At 43.0% G+C, this 21,450-nt stretch overlaps 1 protein-coding gene across 1 annotated transcript in view; it reads right to left on the minus strand.

Moving 5' to 3' along the window:
* LOC141643605 (transcription initiation factor TFIID subunit 7) overlaps positions 1–21,450 on the minus strand; it is a 105,751-nt gene that overhangs the window by 37,828 nt on the left and 46,473 nt on the right. The gene's annotated exons all lie outside the window — the stretch shown is intronic.

Raw genomic sequence — 21,450 nt, forward strand, 5'->3', positions numbered from 1 at the left:
CTCTTTTACTCCTATTTTATTACTTTTCTTAATGTTTTGGCCCCACAACTCCTTATTTAACTCCTATTAATTCATCTCTCTCTCCTAACACCAACCCCACCAATGTCCTTTATTCATTTTTAATAGTATTCCTTAAATATCGTGCCAAAAGCAAAGGGGAACATTATAACGAATTGGAGGAAGTATAATTTTATGATAAATAGTATAGTAACTCTTTTATGTTATATAATGACCACTTTAAAAAGTTTATAAACGTAAATTTTGAATTTAAACTGGTTATTTTATAGTTTATACCGTAAACTGGTCATTTTTTACTTGGGCGTGTTGTACGACGGTGTTATACTATCATTTGTGTTTTTCCTACCTTTTCTCTATAAAGTGTGATTGTTATTGGGACTTATAGACTCAAAAGATACATTGGACTCACGTAATCCTTATTTTTGAGTAATTTGCTAACATATATAGTTGTATAGGAAAATAATACACAAATTCTTGTTTCAGACGGACCATTTTTTATTCATCTTTCCAAAAAGATGGGATTTTGTGAACATTTTACGATCAAATGTAACCACAATGGTCCAAAAGACGAAATTACTTTTTCACGTACCGATTTTAATCTTCCACATGCACTTTGTCATTAACTTTCCTTCTAACACCCTTCTAATCTCAAACCTAATCAGATTAACCTTTACTCATATCATCCAAAAACCTAATTTATTAATTGCTTAAATGGTTTCAACAATGGATCTTAATTTACTAATCAATCTATTTATCAATTGTTAATATTATTTGATATAATTTTTTTTATCAATTATCAAGAATTTCTGTCAGTTAATCATAATTGTTGAAACTAGGGTTTATAAGATACGGAGTAATTATTATTCGGGATTTAATGTGTCACTACGAACATACCACCCGGGAATTCCTAAAATAACGGGTCATTTCGGGTTCGGATCGTCGGACAAAAAATTCAGGGTCTTGACCCTGAAAAACGGGTCGGGTCGGGTCAAGATTTAACAGCTCTAATGATAATGCATGTGTAGCAGAAATAATATATAGAAATGAATTTATTAGAGGTAAGGGATGATGAACCAAAATTACTACTCCGTAATGAGAAATATGAAACATACATCGTATGTAGTACTTCAGACCTCATTTGTTATTGAGCTTATATGTATTTTTTCTAAGTTTTTAAAAGTTTATAAGTTACTGTTGAGCCCAAATTAGCCTGGACCGACCTTAGTCTAGCCTGGCATAATTAGGCTGAGTGGGGCAACCAAGGTCCGGACGAATCTAACTACTGTTTGACAGGTGAAGCATATTCCAGGGCAAGTAATCTATTAAACCTTGGAAGAAAGACCTGGTGGCAAGAAAGGAAAGCATAGAACAGCCTGGCAGAACTCTTAGGCAGGTTGTATTGAATTGTCAGACAACGTAACAGTTACATAGAGAGAAATGCTCATGTCCTACTTTCATGGAAGACCAAGTCCAACTCCAAAAGCATTTTATTCCCACATATCAGATCGTGTAAAAGGGAACAAGCCAATGTCTGTTGAGGAAGACTAAGTCAAGCGGATTAATAGGAAGTTGTGGACAGCGGGCCGCCCACGGGGGCGCTTGGGTACGGAAAAGAGAAACAAGCGTTTGCATTTTGTATGGAGTCGCCACCAATTTTTATGGGAAATTGGAACCGTTCGAATACCTCGTGCCATGTCAAGACACAAAGTAGAGACATGAACACTAAGCAATCGTTACCCTTAGCATTCTATGTCTAGAATGACTCTCGTGGATGCCAATGAACACGGGTGCTCACGGAGATCTGGAGTAAGGGGTGAGGGTACGTATTAGGAAGCTCTTTTGATCGAACACCTAATCCCGCCCGCCTCGATAGCGGCCTCTACTAATGATTAGGGAAGTTATTCGTACTTGATATATCGTCGGTTATATGCATGCAATGCAACATCCAAGTTTTAATCCTAACATGTGAAGATTACACTAAGTCGGTGAGACAACTAGTTTATCATGCAATTAGGTCGAAGTAGGATTTAATGCTCAATTACATGTGAAAACATTCAAGCAATAAAAGAAATACAATAATTATAAATTACAATAATGAAAATTACAATAATTACATTGGGATAGGCGATTTATGTCGAAAATACAAAATACCTTTAAAACGGATAATTTTGAGAAAAAGAATAAAAGAATAGATCGACGAACAGGAATTAGCGTGATAATACGGTTAATAGTTGATTGTACGTAAGCTAATAAACTAAGTCAAGGCAGAAACAGAGTTCAGAGACAGAACTCAACCAGGAACAGGCGCAGCAGAGCTGCGTCCTTTGGAATAGGCGCAGCAGACGCTGCGTCTGTTCCTTGGCTCAGTTCTGGCTGTGAAGCCGTAATTGCAAGCCGTTAGTGTGAATTGGTAAATTTAAAGATCGATTAAATTATTTACTCGGATGAAAGTGATTAATAGGTTATTTAACATATGAATGGGTCATAAAAGTAGTACAATATGAATGAGACGGATGCAAACGAATTATTTACATGAACGAAATAATGACAGAAGTGGAAAATATTAATTAGTGACATGGTGAATGAAATAGTTTAAACATGATGAATTAACAATAAATTAATGATGAATATGTGAATAAACAGATGAAAATATATCAATGACGAATTCCAGAAACTCAATATGAACGAATCGAATTTCTATAACCCGGATTTGAATTTAATGACGAAAAACCGCAAATATGAATTACTTGGGATTTAAGTCGGATTTAATGATGAATTATATGTGTTAATGGTGAATAAATAATATACATGTGATTATTATGCTATTATGGTGAATAATTTAAAGAACAAACGAAAGAAAAGAAATAAAGCAAACGAATTACAGAGGACGAAGGAAGAAGAAAGGAAGCAGGAACTGCGGCAGCCTCACGAAGAGGCGCAGCAGGTGCTGCCCTCCTTCGAAGAGGCGCAGCAGTTGCTGCGTCCTTTCTCGACGTCTGTCTACTGGAAATCCGTAAAAAGGGTTTCTTTAAAGACGGTTTTAGAAATCGGTTTTAATCGGTATTTTCGACATAAATCTTACAATGGTGATACAATAAATAAAATACAATAAATAAAAGAGAGATTATACACCCTCAGACTTACATGTTGACGAAACGAGAAGGACTAAGATATCGATTAGTGATGCTCGACGCGAATGCAAAGAAAGTGCCCTCGTAAGAGGAAAACGATTAAGTTGATTGATTAAGTTGATTAATTAATTGTGGAGTTGGTCAAATTGGTCGGTCATGCAACGGAAAGGCTGGTACTCAGAAAGATCCGAGCTTACGTGGTCGAATGTTCAAGCACGTAGACGCCAAAAAGTAAGAACAAAGTCTAGAATGCAAAGGGAGAAGAGAAGGGCGGACACTCGCGTGAGAAATATGAGGAGCGAAGGCTCCTATTTATACTAATCACGTGAAGGAATTAGGGTTTCGGAGACTCTTTGGAAGTGAATCTCGGAAAGATATGAAAAAGATACGAGAAACATGCAAAAAAGGGCCTGGGAAGAGGCGCAGAGCCCACTGCGTCTCTTGGAAGAGGCGCAGACTTTTCTTGCGTCGTTTCCCAAGGAGTTTCCTCCTGCAGAAGAAAGATCTCCGTGTTTGAGTTATGGTAGGACGGAAATAATTCGATTTTCCTTAAAATATTATGTGAATATTATGGGAAATTTGTTTACTAAAAGATAAATTTTATGAAATATGGAATAGAAATATCCGGAACATTCCAGAACATTCCGACTCGGGATTTAACAGTTATCAGAAAATGGAGACGGTTTTAGGCCCGGACTCCGAATATACTCTAATTACTGTCAAAACGACCGTATCGGGACGTAGATGACAACTAAGAGGTAGACATTAATATTTGAGCAATCACTTGACGATAATCTTACGAACTGTCACAAATCGTTCCGCGAATCAAACATGCGGCCCAATCATCACCGGGTGGTTTGCGAGGGGTGCAGAAGTGAGGTGTCTACAGAGCCCCCACTTTGACTGAGGCTTGGACAAGGCGAAAGTCAAAGTATAGCCATCAGGTCAATCGAAGATTACGACCTGACGACTATGGCGACGCGAGGCGGCTCAAGGGGTCTGAGCCAAGGACCTGTCGTCGGGAACATTTTAGAGTTTGTCGACTATCGGGGAGGGTCGTTTAAAGTCCATTAGACTACGTAAGGAACCTCGCCAGCCATAAGAAGAAACCATACCTGAGATACCCCTGGGTGAAACGGGACTGAAGACGCTTCGGAAAAACTCTTTGGTTTGAAGATAACTTGGTGTCTGAAGGCATTAGGGGTCACAGGGAACCTGAAGGAATCTCTTAATACTTCTGAAGGCTAAACTCCTGAAGGCTATCTCTCTCTAAAGGGAAGGCCGAAGGATAATTCTCTCTAGAAGACTGAAAGAGAGCTTAACTGAAAAGGGTTATCTGAAAGATTACTGAAAGTTTCTGAAAGATATGAAGGGTTTGAAATATCGTGAGTAGCAGGACGCAGGCGGGAACTGCTGAGGAGAAAACTGCTTTGGGTAGTCTTCGGGAAATAATTGCGAGTAGCAGGACACAGGCGGGAACTGCTGAGGGGAAATCTGCTTAGGTAGATGTCAATCCTTGCGTCTTGAGAGAGACAGTACGTCCGCTTACTCTCGCTGGAGACACGATTGGGAGTTATTCTTCTTGTCATGAGAGGGAAAGTATATCCGCTTACTCTCGCCGGAGACATAATGAAGGGGTGTACAAGTTTGCGAAGGAACAAATGCTCGTTGTGACAAGCAAAAGGTCTTGGAAGTAATAAGTGATGCGCGGCAGTCTGCTGCTGGCTTGGAAATACGGGCCGGAACGAAGAAAATCGCCAAACGGACCAAAAGAACAAAAGTATCATCGGGGAAGAGGCGCACCAAAGATGGGCCCACAAATAACGAACTCATAACGAATTTTTGAAAATCCGTATGGAGGGAACAAAAGGAAGAGGCGCAGCAAGAGCTGCGTCTCTTGGAAGAGGCGCAGCGTCTGCTGCGTCTATTCCCCAAATTGGTTTTCCTGCGTAAAAACGCGAAAATCAGAGGCTTTGTATTCATTTGCTCGAAACACAAATCACTCATTTCTCTCTCAAATCTTCACCATCTTTGCCAAGGTTTGATCCAAAAGCTTGCATTAATCATGACTAATCGAGGTATGTGTCTCAATCTTGCATTAATCGTCTAAATTTGTCCAATTTTGAGCCGAAAAATTTAGGGTTTATGACCCTTTTGATGGAAAATTTGGGGCTTTTCCCCCAAACGCATTTGCCTTGTCAAATTGACATTAGAAATGGGTAGTAGGTAATATTAGGAACATAACCATGTATTTGTTTCGAATTTTCATCAAGTTTTGAGCCCTTGAGTGAATTTTGAGACGGTTTCACAGCTAAACCGTAAATTGCTTCGAAAATGGCCTTAGGATTGCCCATTTGCGATGAAACTTGATATTTGGGATCTTTGAATGATGGGTAAACTTTCTACCATTTCGGAATTTTGGTTTGTGACGGCTTTTTCATGGCACTTTTCTAGGGCATAATCACCATTATAGCGAAATGCTGCCGAAATTTCGACTCGAACCCGGAACTAGGCTTCAAACTAGACTTGACTCGACCCTAATTACCACATGAGTGATCGGGTAGGTGGGAATATGGCCAAGGATGGCGAGAAAAGAGCGGTTTCAGGGCTTCAAAGGCTCGAAAATCCCTTAACCAAGGCTTGTCGTCATGTGACGCGGCCTAAATTTGCTTTAACATTGCAGGTGCGACGATGCTTCTACTTCTGGGAGGACTCCCATGGAGATAGACGCTACTGAGGTCGAGAGGGATTTGGAGCAGGCCTTCACCGCTGCGGTGATGGCTGCTGGAGACGAGGCTCACGAGGAGGAGGCCGTTGAGGAGGAGGAGGCCCCGAGACGGGCCAACGTCGGACGAGGAGGTCGTCAGCTGAGAGGGGCTCCCACGTGGGCTGAGACTTGGGAGAGCATGCACCTGGTGTGGGCTGCAGAGGGTCACCTGTCCTACAGGATGGTGAAGAGTTTGGTAAATAGGAATTCACTACTCATTACCCATCCTCTTTCATTCTTTTATCCAAATTTCTTTCAAATTTCATTCAAAACTAAAGTTAGATTTGTTTTTAAATCATAATAGGAGGCCGGGAACATCAGGTCGTTCTCGGGCTACACGACAGCGATGGAGCACTACGAGCGGCTGTCGGCGGAGGAGAGGGCCATGATCGAGCGTGGAGCGTTCGGTCCTTTGGTTCAGGTTTGGAGAGACATCGCGAAGAGGAAGTTGCGGGCTAACCTTAGCCTGGTCCGTGCTTTCTTGGACCGATTCTGGGATACGACTTCCACATTTCACATGCCTTTTGGTGAGGTGGGAGTCACTTTGGAGGATTACGGCATGATTTCTGGTCTGCCGTGTGGGACCGAGGAGGTGGTGTGGCCGGAGGCTGCCATGAGGGCGGATTCGGCCGAGGCGAGGAGATTGATCGGCTGGAACTTGTCGCCGAAGGCTGTTTCAGTGCCGGGTTTGATACCCAGTTCTTACGTTCGAGATTACTTTGCGGGGAAGACCCCGGCGCTGGTGACGATCGATGGGAGGGAGACGGCTCCTCCTCCCTGTACAGCTGAGCAGAGGGCTCGCTTTGTGGCCGTGGTGGTTTCTGTCTTCGATTTACCTCGGAGACAAGGGCGAGAGGCTGTCGACGAAGCTTCTCCCCTTCCTTTCTGACCTGAGTTCCCTAGGACGTTGGGACTGGGTCACTGCTGGTTTTGCGGCCCTCATCCGCTTTATGAGGGCCATGGTTCGTCCGGAGTTGATGGAGAAGAGGACTTCTCCTGGCACTGTCGGACCCGGACTACTGCTGGAGGTACGAACCTACCTTTAGATCAAAGTAAAATTCCCTCCTTTTATCAAATTACGAAAGATCGTTATTGATTATTTTGTTTTACAGGCGTGGGTGTACTCCTACTTCCCGAGCCTCGCGCCCAAGAGGACGGAGACGCTGGAGAGGGCCTTTCCCGTCGTGACGGATTGGGTGATGTGTCGGACGAAGAGTAAGCGTTCTTCTCACAACGTCTACCGGCGGGACGTGAACGCTCTTCAGCTGAGTAGCGTGAGTATCTCATTTATATTTGCTCGTGTTTCTTATATTGTCTTTTAATTGATCATAGGAATAATCTTTGTTTATTTTGTCGCAGTGGGTGCCCAGACCTTGGGCGGAGTACGCTGGAGCGCCTCCTTTCGTGGCTGAGGTCCTTCGACCTAGGAGCTCGAGCCGACTGCTGTTGAGGACGTCGATGGGTCCTGTGTGGTACCTGGGCGAGCGTTTGGCTCGTCAGTGCTCTCGGGATGCGTTGACGGTTCCCATCGATCCTCCGAGGACGATGTTCAGGGAGCCTACTAAGGCTGAGAGGGAGGTGGACTTGGCTGGTGCGAGTGGTGACGACCTTCTTCTCCTTGGCGAGGACTACTCGGCGTTCCTTTACGGGAGGTTGGCGTACTGGCCAGTAGTGGTAAGTATCTTTATTTTGACTTGATTGATGTTTTTTGAGAATGATGAAAGATCATCGATTGATAAGTGATGTTTGACTTTGCAGGAGGTCAAGGCGGCGGGCATCGAGCCCCCAGCGTACCCCGAGACCCTTGAGTACACTGACGCGACTGGGAGGACGACGATCTCCGAGCTGCGTGACTTCGACGTAGCTGTGACGGATGCTGGCCTAGACGACTGGCAGCATCTGATTCGGAGGGTGAGCCTCTAACTTGTATAATTCTTTGCGTAAGAACACATTTGATTGAGTTTGTTCAGTTATTGAGAACTTCTTCTTTTTTTTTGAAAATGTAGGTTGCGCCGTCTCGGTTCGTGGCGTTGTGGAGGGTGGCCAACCGGCTGCGAGCTACTGCCGTCGAGGCACTTGTCGGCGGTCGAGGTCGTCAGGTATGAACCTTACGCCTAGTTCATTTTTTAATTTTGATTTTCCGATTTTGCTTGAATCGATTGACATGAGCCAATTTATTGTTTACGGGGTGGCCGCGAGTCGGATCGAGAGTTGGCCCAGTCTCGGGAGGAGACGGCTCGCCTGTTGAGGGAGCTCGAGGTTCGGGACGCCGAGATCGCCGTTCTGGTGGCGAGAGTGGCAGAGCTGGAGGGCGCCCAGCAGTAGTTTTTATTTGTTGGCTTTTGTCGTATTTTGCTCATTTGTACATTGATTTTGAACGCACATTTTTGGACTTAGCTTGGGGCTCGAGCCCCCAGTTTGCTGTACATTTTCTTCATTTGGTATATATACGATGGCCTGAGTGCCTTTGCTGCTGGATTGTGTTGCTTGTACCTGCAGGTTAGTTTCGAACAGGTTTGGTAGATGACGGTTTGCGCCGTCATGCTGCCGAAAATTACATAGAAAACATGCAAAACATACATTTGCATATAAATATGGCCTTGATTAGCGCAAAATGAGAGACTCGAAAGAATGCAAAAAATGCAAAAAATTTGCCGGAAATGACCGGACGGTAGGGAGGGTTACCCCCTAAAAAAAGAAAAAAAATGAAATTTATAAGTTAGAAATGTAGAAATGAAATTAAGAAATTAAAATAAATGAATTAATATGAAAACTATTTCCTAAAAAATGAAAAATGTGCATGTGTGGAGAAATGACGAAATGTCGATGTCGTCTCGAAATGCGTGTCCGCGGAATTAGGAAACCTGAAACATGGTAATATTCCCGTATTTACCAAAATAATAACCCGTAGGAATAGGAAATTATTCGTCATGGGATTAGGAAAGATCCAACGCGGAAAATCACAGAAGTGAAGCTGAGGAAGAGGCGCAGCAGGTGTTGCGCCTGTTCCCAAGCTGTCTTGTTCTGACGGATTTTTGGAAACAGCAATTAGTATAAATAGAAGCGTCGATGGAGCTTTTATTCATACAAATCTTCCGTCTCTTCTTCGTCTATTACATAAATTTCTCAAGACAATATTTTCATCATGAATACTTTGGAGATCCGCCTGAAGGAATGGACCAATGAATTTTCGAATATGGAAAAACATGATATGGGTGCTTATAACTTTGGATCGTTGTTGAGTTTGAAACTTATCAAGGTTGTGAAACCGTTCTTGGATGCTTGCCTTGACTACTGGGACCCGAATTATCATGTTTTTGCGTTCCCTGGGGGTGATATTTGCCCCTTTCCTGAAGAAGTTGCCGCTATTGGTGGATGGGACCCTGAACATTTGCCCGCTATTCCTTCCACTTCTCAAGGGCACAAGAGTAACTTCAGAGACTTGCTTGGATTGACTAGACTTGAGGTAGACCGTTTGGTTACCTCGAAAGGCGTGAGAATGTTGGACTTCATAGATCGATTCATCAACAGGGCCGACCCCACCGTTTCTCATGTTGCTAGGTGGAGGGCATTTGGCTTTTGCTTGTTGCATGTATATGTCTTCCAAGGGCATGTTGACGAAGACTTGAGAGGTGATCCCCGTCTTTTGGGCCTTGTTGAACAGATGGAGCTGCGCAGGAGCCCAGCTTGCTTATGCTTAGGGGAGATTATTTTGGGCTTGGATAATAGGAAATCCAACCGTGATCTGCCGTTCTTGGGGAGTCCCGTCATTCTGCAGGTAAAAGACACTCTTCTTTTTTGTTTTTTTTTTCGTTTTTTTTTTTTTTTTTTTTTTTTTTTTTTTTTTTGATGTCTAATACCCGCTTTTGGTAGGTTTGGCTTATGGAACACGGCTCCGATTGATCGAGCCCCCAGTTCATGCACTTTCCTATCATGCCCGTTCGATTGCAATGAGGACGCGGTTGTACATGGTGGACTTCACCCGGGTTTGTGATTATTGGAAGAACAAGCTGAAGAGTGATGATGGCCCGTTGATCAGGTGGGTCGTGCCATGGTGGCACCTTAAGTCTGTCACTGGAGTGTCCTCCTTAGATCCCACTAGGTCCGTGCGTATTCCTGGATTGGAGTTTATGGTGTGCATCTTCCCGGAGAGGTTGATGAGACAAATTGGGCTGAAACATACGATCCCTAGGCTTGATACTGTTCCGCAGACTGCTGTGGCGCTTACTACCGAGAGTCGAAGAGAGTGGGCTATCAAATGGGCCCAAAGAAACATGTGGTTCTTGAACTTCTCTGCCAATGCTTTGTGGGTGTCGGATTCTTATCTGAGGTGGAGAAAGGCTACCACTCCGGAAGAGCGTGAGAAGTTGAGGAAACGCGAGCCCGTTGACTACAAGGTGCGCGAGGGAGAGAAAGAGAAGGAGAAGCATCTGACAGAGGGAGAAGAAGAAGCTGGGTTTCAAGTCATTCATCCTTCGAAGAAACCAAAGACTACTCCTGTCGCGGAAATGGTGATTGGTAAGAATGGAAAGGCTAGGCCTCGAGAAAGACCGTTGGTGATTAGGTCTGAAGTGGCGCAAGAGCGTCCGGCTCGAGGTCGTGACAAGAAATATGATAGGAATGACAAGGGCAAGGGGAAAATGGAGGAATAGCCCGAGTCTTTATTTATTATTTGATTATTATTATTGTTATTGTTGTAATAAAAAGGGTGGGGTTTTTAGAATCCTAGCCTATTCTATTTTTATTATGTAGCGTATTATTATTATTAAATGAATGAAAATAAAAAAGGTTAAATGATTATGAAACCGTTGTGATTTTCTTTTATTATTCTTGTCGAATTTCAAATGCAATGCAAATGTCCTTCTATTTACATTTTAGATATAATGGGTTGAATCCCGTGAAGGATTGCCTACGTATTCACTTTAAAAAAAGCGAAATCAAACCCTTGCGCGTAGTTCGAGTAAATGTAAAAGAATAATTGTTCTAAGCAAGAGCTTGTAATGAACTTAGAAAATAAGCATGAGCCTCTTGCTTGTTCTCAAGGTGCGAATTTAGTTTATTTGATGATGTGAGGATGACAAATTTGTCAAAATGCAAGAGCATAGTAACGTTAGCTTATTTCAGCTTGGCCAGGGGCCGTTTATTTAGTGCCACAAGAGCGACACGTGAGGTTACGCAAGGCGCGTTTTTGTTCATATTCTAGGCGTAGTATCGTTTCAGTTGGTCGAGGTTTGTCGGGTTTGAAAACTCATTCCCATCTAGGTCTTTGATCCTATCCGCACCCCCTGGGAGTATGGATTTGACTAGAAATGGTCCGGCCCAATTAGGTTTGAATTTTCCCCGTGGGTCGACAGGTAAAAGAGCTCTAACCGATTTAAGCACTAAGTCTCCTTCTTTGATGTTCCTTGGCCTAACCCTTTTATTGAAAGCTCGTTTGATACGTGCTTGGTATGTTTGGACATTATGCAAGGCGCGTAGCCGACGTTCATCCAGGAGGATGAGTTCTTCATATCTATCTCTTTTCCAATCGGCTTCCGGGATTTGACTTTCGAGTAGAATACGCAAGGATGGTATTTCTAGCTCGACTGGTTGTACAACTTCCATGTCGTAGGTCAAATAGAAAGGAGTAGCCCCATTGGGCATTCTAACAGATGTGCGATACCCCCACAAAGCGAAGGGTATCTTGCTCGGCCAATCTCTATAGTTGTCAATAATTTTCGTGAGAATTGTGACAACATTCTTGTTCGCCGCCTCTACTGCACCGTTAGTCTGTGGTCTATAGGGCGAAGAGTGGTGATGTTTAATCTTGTATTTGGCTAGCAATTGCTCGGTCTCAGCTTGGAAATGCGATCCATTATCGCTAATGATCTCATGTGGGCAACCATATCGACAGATGATGTTGTTTTGTATGAACTTTGCCACATTTTTAGCTGTAAGACCAGTGTAGGAAGCCGCTTCTACCCATTTGGTAAAATAGTCGATTGTTACTAGAATGAAACAGTGACCTCCTGTTCCGGCTGGAGTTATCTTCCCTATTATGTCAATTCCCCATGCAGAAAATGGCCAAGGATATGTCGTTGTATAGAGCAATGAAGAAGGGACATGTTGCACATTCCCGAAGATTTGGCAGTTATGGCAATGTCTTACGTATTTGATGCAATCGGATTCCATTGTGGTCCAATAATATCCCAAACGTGTGATTTTCTTTGCCATCATAGGCCCACTCATATGAGGACTGCATTCTCCATCGTGGACTTCTTCCATCACCTTCCGTGCCTGTGAATGATCAAGGCAATGTAGGACTACACCAAGAGGTGTTCTCTTGTATAATTCTCCTTGCATGAGGATGTATTGGGAAGCTAGTAGGCGTATAACACGTTGTCCCCTCTTGTCCATATCTGGTGGATAGGTACCATTAAGCTTAAAGTTCAGGATTGCTTGAAACCATGGTTCCTGTGCGATTTCTTCTTCATCGGTGATTTGGTGGACATAAGCCGGTTCTGACCGTCGTTCAATGCACAAAGGCATTTCTACCATGTGATCTGGCATGTTAATCAAAGATGCGAGTTTCGCAAGAGCGTCTGCAAATTGATTTTCTTCTCGTGGCAGGTGTAGATAGGTTACGTGATCAAAGAATTGAGCGACTTGGTCTATTCTAGCCTGATAAGGTGCGAGGCTTTCGCTTCGGATTTTCCAAGATCCTGTAACTTGGTTGATGATCAGTGATGAATCCCCATGCACTCGGAGGTTCTTAATGCCTAAGCTCACTGCTGCTTGTAGTCCAATGAGGCAAGCCTCGTATTCTGCTCCATTGTTTGTCACCTCGAAGTCGAGTTTGACAGCAATTGGTGTATGCTCGCCTTCAGGAGAAATGAGCAACACCCCTATTCCAAATCCTCTTAAGTTTGACGCTCCATCGAAGTACAGGTCCCAGGAGTCTACATCAGTTTGGAGTATATCCTCGTCGGGAAATGACCAGGTATCTATTGTTTGTGTGTCATTGATAGGATTTTCTGCGAATAATTCGGCGACGGCGCGACCTTTTATAACTTTCAGTGGCACGTATTTGAGGTCGAATTCTGAGAGCATCAAGGTCCATCTTGCTAGACGTCCGTTGAGGACGGGTTTCTCGAAGAGGTATTTGACCGGATCCATTTTGGAGTATATTTTGACGGAGTAGCTAAGCATGTAATGGCGTAGCTTCTTCGTTGCCCACACAAGAGCGAGGCATGTTTTTTCGAGTTGTGAGTATTTGCATTCGTATTCCAAGAACTTCTTACTAAGGTAGTAGATAGCTCTTTCTTCGCTTCCTACAGTTTGAGCCAGCATGGCACCCATGGCTGTTTCAGTTACCGTGAGATATAAACCAAGAGGTTGATCTCGTTGTGGCGGCATGAGCACTGGTGGTTTAGCCAATATTTCTTTGATTCGATCGAACGCCTTTTGACAATCGTCATCCCACATGGAGTGGTCCGTTTTCTTGAGTTTCTTGAAGATTGGCTCACAAATCATCATAAGTTTCGATATGAATCGACTTATGTATTGCACCTTTCCTAGGAATCCTCTGACTTCTTTTTCTGTTTGAGGTTGTGGCATTTTGATCAGAGCTTTGATTTTAGAAGGATCTATTTCTATACCTCTTTGACTAACGACGTATCCCAGGAGTTTGCCAGATGTTACCCCGAATGTGCATTTCTGAGGATTGAGTCTCATGTTGTACTTTCGTAGCCTTGCGAAGAACTTGCGAAGGTTCGCAATATGCCCTTCTCTTTCCTTGGATTTGACAATCATGTCGTCTACATATACCTCAACTTCTTTGTGCATCATGTCATGTAAGAGTGTGGTTGCGGTGCGTTGATATGTAGCTCCGGCGTTGATTAATCCGAACGGCATTACCGTATAGCAATAAGTTCCCCATTGGGTGACGAATGCGGTTTTATGCATATCTTCCATGGCCGTCTTGATTTGGTTATAACCTGCATACCCATCCATGAAGGATAGTAATGCGTGATCAGCAGTATTGTCCACCAATATGTCGATGTGAGGTAGAGGGAAGTCATCTTTCGGACTTGCTTTGTTTATGTCCCTAAAGTCAACACAAACGCGGATTCTCCCATCCTTTTTTGGTACGGGTACTATGTTAGCTACCCAGTCAGAATACTCGGAAACTTTGATGAACCCGGCTTTGAATTGTTTGTCAACTTCTTCCTTAATCTTGAGAGCCCATTCCGTTCTCATTCGTCGAAGCTTCTGTTTCACAGGCTTGAAACCTGGTTTGATCGGAATTCTATGTTCGGCAATATCCCTGTCGATCCCTGGCATGTCTTTGTAGGACCAAGCGAAAACGTCTTTGAATTCATTTAGGAGGTCTATGAAATCGGCCCTTTCGGTAGAGCTCAAGGTAGTCCCTATCCTAAGTTCTTGGGGTTCTAGTTCGGTTCCTACGTTGATGGGTTCGGTATCCTCTATTACTGGTCCTCCTTCCCCTTCCTGTAGTATTTCTTTGGCTACGTAGGGAGGTATTTCGGTCAAGTCTGGGTCTTGGTCATCCTCAGTATCATCATAAACAGAATTGCACTCGGAAGAACACAGAGAGTAAGCAGAACCTGATTTATTCATATTCAAATTTGAGTAGAGTTGAAACAAGGAAGCCAACTGATCCATGGTCAGTGGCGGTAAAGGGACAGTGGTTGGGGCATTTCTCGAACTACTGTGACTACTCGAGACTAAGCTAGGAAAAACAAAGGGAGTGGGGATGATGACAGGAGTAGACTCTCTAATGACTTCTCTAGACTCTGACTCTGACTCCGACTCCGACTCCGACTCGAACTCGTCGTCTTCTGGTTCTCCTTTGAACATCTCTCCTTCTCCAGTGGTGAGTTTGAAGAGTCTTCCTTGATTGTTGGTCCACTTGATTGATTTTCTCCATCCTTTCTGTTGACTCACGCTAGTTTCTGTGATTAGCGCGGTAGGGTTGAAGTGATCGTCTTGAAGTATCATGGTAATGATCTCATCCTGCGCGGCCCTAACAAATCGATCTTCTCCGAATAATAGGCTAACAGCTTGTTCGTCTAAGCAAGGTGCTTGACGGGTTTTGACGGTAGGAACCGTTTCTGGAGGGATAAAGTAGCAATCGTGAAAGATCTCGATTCCAGCTAGCTTCCTCTCGAGATAATGCCAAGGTTCGGGAAATCCGTGAAAGAGTTCTAGACTTCCTTCTTGAACAAAGTATCCATTTAAGGTAGGGAGATAGGGCCTCATTTGGACTCCTACATGTTTGCGGTTTTGAACTTGGGCAAGCATTTCGAGAACCTCCTCTTTTGTGGGTTTGTACCCTAGTCCAAGTGGTATCCTCTTTGAGTTGCCTTCCTTGTATGGCGCGAAGGTTTTCTTCCGAATAGGGTTCAAAGGCATTCCAGGGAAGTATCCCTGGTACTTGAGTATGTGGTTGACCACCAAGTTGGAGTAGGGATTATAGTATAAAGGTGCCAACTCGCTTTCTATGACGTTTACACTTTGGAAGCCCCCAAGTTCGTATACGGGATCCGCAAGGACTTGATTGTTCGACTGTTTCTCGATTATTGCCTTGATGGGTGACGAAGTGATCGTCACTACTTTGCCTTTTTAGTGGGATTTTGATCTTTTGATGAAGGGTGGATGTTACCGCTTTGGAAGCGTGAATCCAAGGCCTTCCCAGAAGTATATTGAATGAAGCTTCAATGTCTACTATTTGGAAGTTAACCTTTCGTTCGATTGGCCCTGTGGCTATGGTTAGGTTAGCAAGTCCTACTACCTTTCGTCGTGTACCGTCGTACGCGCGCACACCTTGATTGGTAGGGGTCCAATCCGAATCTTTCATGCCTAGCTTGTATGCCGTTTTGAGGGGTATGACATTGACCGCGGAGCCATCATCCACTAAGGTCATTGGCACATTTTTCTTTAGACAAATGACAGTGATGTATAGAGCAAGGTTGTGACTGGCGCCAAAAGGTGGCAAATCTTCGTCTGAGAAAGTAATAGGATTACTTAGCTTCGGTGATTCTTGGAAGACCAAGTTGACTACATCTTCAGGAGTGGAGTTATGTGCTACGTTTAGCTTGGCCAAAGCTTGCAGTAAAGCTTGGCGATGTGGGAATGAGCTTGCTATTAATTGCCAGACTGAAAGATCAGCCTTCGTTTTCTGTAATTGCTTGAGCAAATGATCGGTGGGGTCATCTTCGTTGTCATTTGGTGTGATGACGTTGGTTGGACCGTTTTGAGTAGTGCTTTGATATGGACGACCCGAACGAGTTAGGTGGTCCACATCTTGGTCTTCACCATTTTGGACTATTTCTTTGACTACGGATTTTTCAATGAGATACTCGTCCTCATCATCGTCGGCCCAAACTCCATTGATTGCAGCTAGTTCCCTCATTCTCATGATATCATCTTCTAGTCGTATGATTTGGTCGACCAGTTTATCAACTACGGTGACTACTTCTTGCATAGTGGCATTTTGAGAGAAGATTAGTGGCACATGTTCTTCGGGTATTGCGTTGGGATTGCGTAAAGTTGTCACCCTGTTTTCTAGTTCCCAAACTTGTCTATCCACACTTCTTGCCCATGTGATGAAGTCGGAAATGGTAGGGAAAATAGTAGAGTAGAACCCTTCATTCTCGATTGCATGGATTTCATTTTTGATGGGAGAAATGAGGTGTGAGCAATCTAAGGTAGATTCATCACTTGTGATCACTAGAACTCCAAGAGGATTCTGAGTGTTGTTGGGCTTACCTCCCGGTGGTATTGGCAATCGACCGTCTTCAATCATGTCTTGAAGCACGTTTTTCAACTTGTAGCATTTTTCTGTGTCATGCCCCTTGCCCCTATGGTATTCGCAGTACGAATTCTCATCCCAGAATTTGGACTTTCTTTCGGGTTCGGGAGTAGGCCCAATGGGTTGGAGTTTACCTTGCTTCATTAACCTTTTTAGAGCGTTGGAGTAAGTATCCCCAAGGTTTGTGAATTTACTTGGCGGGGTGGTTTTCTTGGATGGCTCGAGAAGGTTAACTTCATCGGTCTTGCTAGTAGAGCCGTATGAACGACTTGTGGACCCTTGATATCCTCGACCTACCCGTTTGGACAAGAGTCCTTTACGGATGTCATCTTCAATCCTTGTCCCTAGTACAGTTAAGTCCTTGAAACTTTTGATGTTTTGATATCTCAAATGGTTGGCATAGATGGGCTTGAGATTATCCACAAACTTCTCCACGAGGGTAGCCTCATCCGGACGTTCAACTAGTTGAGTGCTAGTTTTTCTCCACCTACTTAGGAAGTCGGTGAATCCTTCTTTGTCATTTTGGGTAAGAACCTCTAGAGTGCGCATGTTGACTTGGATCTCGGCGTTATCCGCATATTGTTTAGAAAATTCGATTGCGGCATCTTCCCAAGTGGCGACCTTCTTATGATCTAAGGAGTAGAACCATTGTTTCGGGATAGTGTCAAGAGATGAAGGAAAGATCCTTAAGAACATCCCGGGTTTGATGCCTTTGATAGACATGTAATCTTTGAAAGCACGGATGTGGTTCAAAGGGTTCTCGTGCCCCTTGAATTTAGGGATATCCGTCATATTGAAGTTAGTTGGAAATTTGGCATTGATGGCCTCATACTTGCGATTGTTGTCCATGTAAATGTCATTCCCCTTAAGGTACATCAATTGCTCCTCCAGATGTTGGAGTCTTTTCTCAGCTATAGTCATCCCCAAGTGAGGATTTCCGTCTCTAGATTCATCATCGGAATTACCTATTACTTCCTCTTCTTGAGGGGGTAGTCTCCCTTCTACGGAATAGATCCGTCCTTCGATAGTTTCAAGGCGATCATGGACTTGTTCTTGGGTGACTTGAATTTGGGCTAGCGCGACTAGGATTCGATCATTACTGTCTTGAAGTTGGTTGAAGTTTGTTTCACTGGATCCCGGCATCTTGCGAACTGGATAAGAGATCGAGGACGAATCAAAACACGATCGACCATTCTACACACTTGCTAAAAGAATAAATGTTTTGACTCGTGAAGTGGGTGTGTGCCACTTGGGTTGAGTGAGTTTTGAAGAAAGACAAGGTTTTTGAAAATGTGTGTCCTAGCCAACTGTAGTGTAGTTGTAGGAGTGGACTCAAAGTGAGGTTTTGAAATGGGCTTGTGGCCCGAATTTTGACACGACAAACGGACAGAGTTTTGACCGAATTTTGCGCTAATCTAGGCCTATTTCAAAATTTTTGATTAGGAAAAGGTTTTGATTTTTTGAAAAATCGTCATGGTTTTGTTTAGAAATGGTGATCACGTAAGGTATACACATTTATACAAGCATTATAACGGGATGCTGAGTGCATTTAAAAGGGTTTTGGTTTAAAGGGTGGGTTGCCATACCGAACCATCAAACCCGAAGTCTGTGGAGAGGCTCGTGCCAAACAAGAGTAAGGCCGATTCCTAGTCCATTTCCTCAAGTAGCGAAGGCCCTTGACACAAACAAGAGTAAGCGTCATGGTATGGATGACGTCAATCGCTATCCATCCTTAGGCCCAAATAAGAATTAGGACCGTTTAGACGGGACGATTGGTCGAATGGGTTGGGTTGGGCCTAGGAAGGCCGAATAAACGATCTAGGAAGACCGAGTTATGAAAACCGACAATTGTCTTGTACAAATTATTCCCTAACCTTGTTCAAGTTTCACCCTAGCTACACGTAAGTGTATTATCCCCAGCGGAGTCGCCAAAATGTGGACAGCGGGCCGCCCACGGGGGCGCTTGGGTACGGAAAAGAGAAACAAGCGTTTGCATTTTGTATGGAGTCGCCACCAATTTTTATGGGAAATTGGAACCGTTCGAATACCTCGTGCCATGTCAAGACACAAAGTAGAGACATGAACACTAAGCAATCGTTACCCTTAGCATTCTATGTCTAGAATGACTCTCGTGGATGCCAATGAACACGGGTGCTCACGGAGATCTGGAGTAAGGGGTGAAGGTACGTATTAGGAAGCTCTTTTGATCGAACACCTAATCCCGCCCGCCTCGATAGCGGCCTCTACTAATGATTAGGGAAGTTATTCGTACTTGATATATCGTCGGTTATATGCATGCAATGCAACATCCAAGTTTTAATCCTAACATGTGAAGATCAGACTAAGTCGGTGAGACAAGTAGTTTATCATGCAATTAGGTCGAAGTAGGATTTAATGCTCAATTACATGTGAAAACATTCAAGCAATAAAAGAAATACAATAATTATAAATTACAATAATGAAAATTACAATAATTACATTGGGATAGGCGATTTATGTCGAAAATACCTTTAAAACGGATAATTTTGAGAAAAAGAATAAAAGAATAGATCGACGAACAGGAATTAGCGTGATAATACGGTTAATAGTTGATTGTACGTAAGCTAATAAACTAAGTCAAGGCAGAAACAGAGTTCTGAGACAGAACTCAGCCAGAAAAAAGCAGCAGAGAAGCCGCGTCCTTTGAATAGGCGCAGCAGACGCTGCGTCTGTTCCTTGGCTCAGTTCTGGCTGTGAGGCCGTAATTGCAAGCCGTTAGTGTGAATTGGTAAATTTAAAGATCGATTAAATTATTTACTCGGATGAAAGTGATTAATAGGTTATTTAACATATGAATGGGTCATAAAAACAGTACAATATGAATGAGACGGATGCAAACGAATTATTTACATGAACGAAATAATGACAGAAGTGAAAAATATTAATTAGTGACATGGTGAATGAAATAGTTTAAACATGATGAATTAACAACAAATTAATGATGAATATGTGAATAAACAGATGAAAATATATCAATGACGAATTCCAGAAACTCAATATGAACGAATCGAATTTCTATAACCCGGATTTGAATTTAATGACGAAAAACCGCAAATATGAATTACTTGGGATTTAAGTCGGATTTAATGATGAATTATATGTGTTAATGGTGAATAAATAATATACATGTGATTATTATGCTATTATGGTGAATAATTTAAAGGACAAACGAAAGAAAAGAAATAAAGCAAACGAATTACAGAGGACGAAGGAAGAAGAAAGGAAGCAGGAACTGCGGCAGCCTCACGAAGAGGCGCAGCAGGTGCTGCGCTCCTTCGAAGAGGCGCAGCAGTTGCTGCGTCCTTTCTCGACGTCTGTCTACTGGAAATCCGTAAAAAGGGTTTCTTTAAAGACGGTTTTAGAAATCGGTTTTAATCGGTATTTTCGACATAAATCTTACAATGGTGATACAATAAATAAAATACAATAAATAAAAGAGAGATTATACACCCTCAGACTTACATGTTGACGAAACGAGAAGGACTAAGATATCGATTAGTGATGCTCGACGCGAATGCAAAGAAAGTGCCCTCGTAAGAGGAAAACGATTAAGTTGATTGATTAAGTTGATTAATTAATTGTGGAGTTGGTCAAATTGGTCGGTCATGCAACGGAAAGGCTGGTACTCAGAAAGATCCGAGCTTACGTGGTCGAATGTTCAAGCACGTAGACGCCAAAAAGTAAGAACAAAGACTAGAATGCAAAGGGAGAAGAGAAGGGCGGACACTCGCGTGAGAAATATGAGGAGCGAAGGCTCCTATTTATACTAATCACGTGAAGGAATTAGGGTTTCGGAGACTCTTTGGAAGTAAATCTCGGAAAGATATGAAAAAGATACGAGAAACATGCAGAAAAGGGCCTGGGAAGAGGCGCAGCAGCCACTGCGTCTCTTGGAAGAGGCGCAGCACCTGCTGCGTCTGTTCCCAAGGAGTCTTCTCCTGCAGAAGAAAGATCTCCGTGTTTGTGTTATGGTAGGACGGAAATAATTCGATTTTCCTTAAAATATTATGTGAATATTACGGGAAATTTGTTTACTAAAAGATAAATTTTATGAAATATGGAATAGAAATATCCGGAACATTCCAGAACATTCCGACTCGGGATTTAACAGTTATCAGAAAATGGAGACGGTTTTAGGCCCGGACTCCGAATATACTCTAATTACTGTCAAAACGACCGTATCGGGACGTAGATGACAACTAAGAGATAGACATTAATATTTGAGCAATCACTTGACGATAATCTTATGAACTGTCACAAATCGTTCCGCGAATCAAACATGCGGCCCAATCATCACCGGGTGGTTTGCGAGGGGTGCAGAAGTGAGGTGTCTACAGAAGTGTGCGCTATTTTTCAGCAAGTAGCTGCCAACGGCCAAGAAAGACGTTGGGCAGCATCCAACGTTATGATTTGAAGAATATAAATAGCATTAGAAAACAATTGTAAAGGAGATCTAATTTTTTACGAATTAATCAATATATTTGGCAAATTACTCTCTATCTTCTCTCTAATATTTGAGTTTATACGCATTGTTTGTATTCAGCCTATATTAGAAACATAATAACACAATCTATATTACACTCTCTTCTATTATCCATTTATATTTTTACTTCTAATTCACAGAACTAGATACCCTGATCACTCAATAAATAAGCTGGATCCTTTCAGGGAAAATCCTGCTA

This window comes from Silene latifolia, chromosome 2 (genome assembly GCF_048544455.1).
Source record: "Silene latifolia isolate original U9 population chromosome 2, ASM4854445v1, whole genome shotgun sequence".
Taxonomy (NCBI): Eukaryota; Viridiplantae; Streptophyta; class Magnoliopsida; order Caryophyllales; family Caryophyllaceae; genus Silene; species Silene latifolia.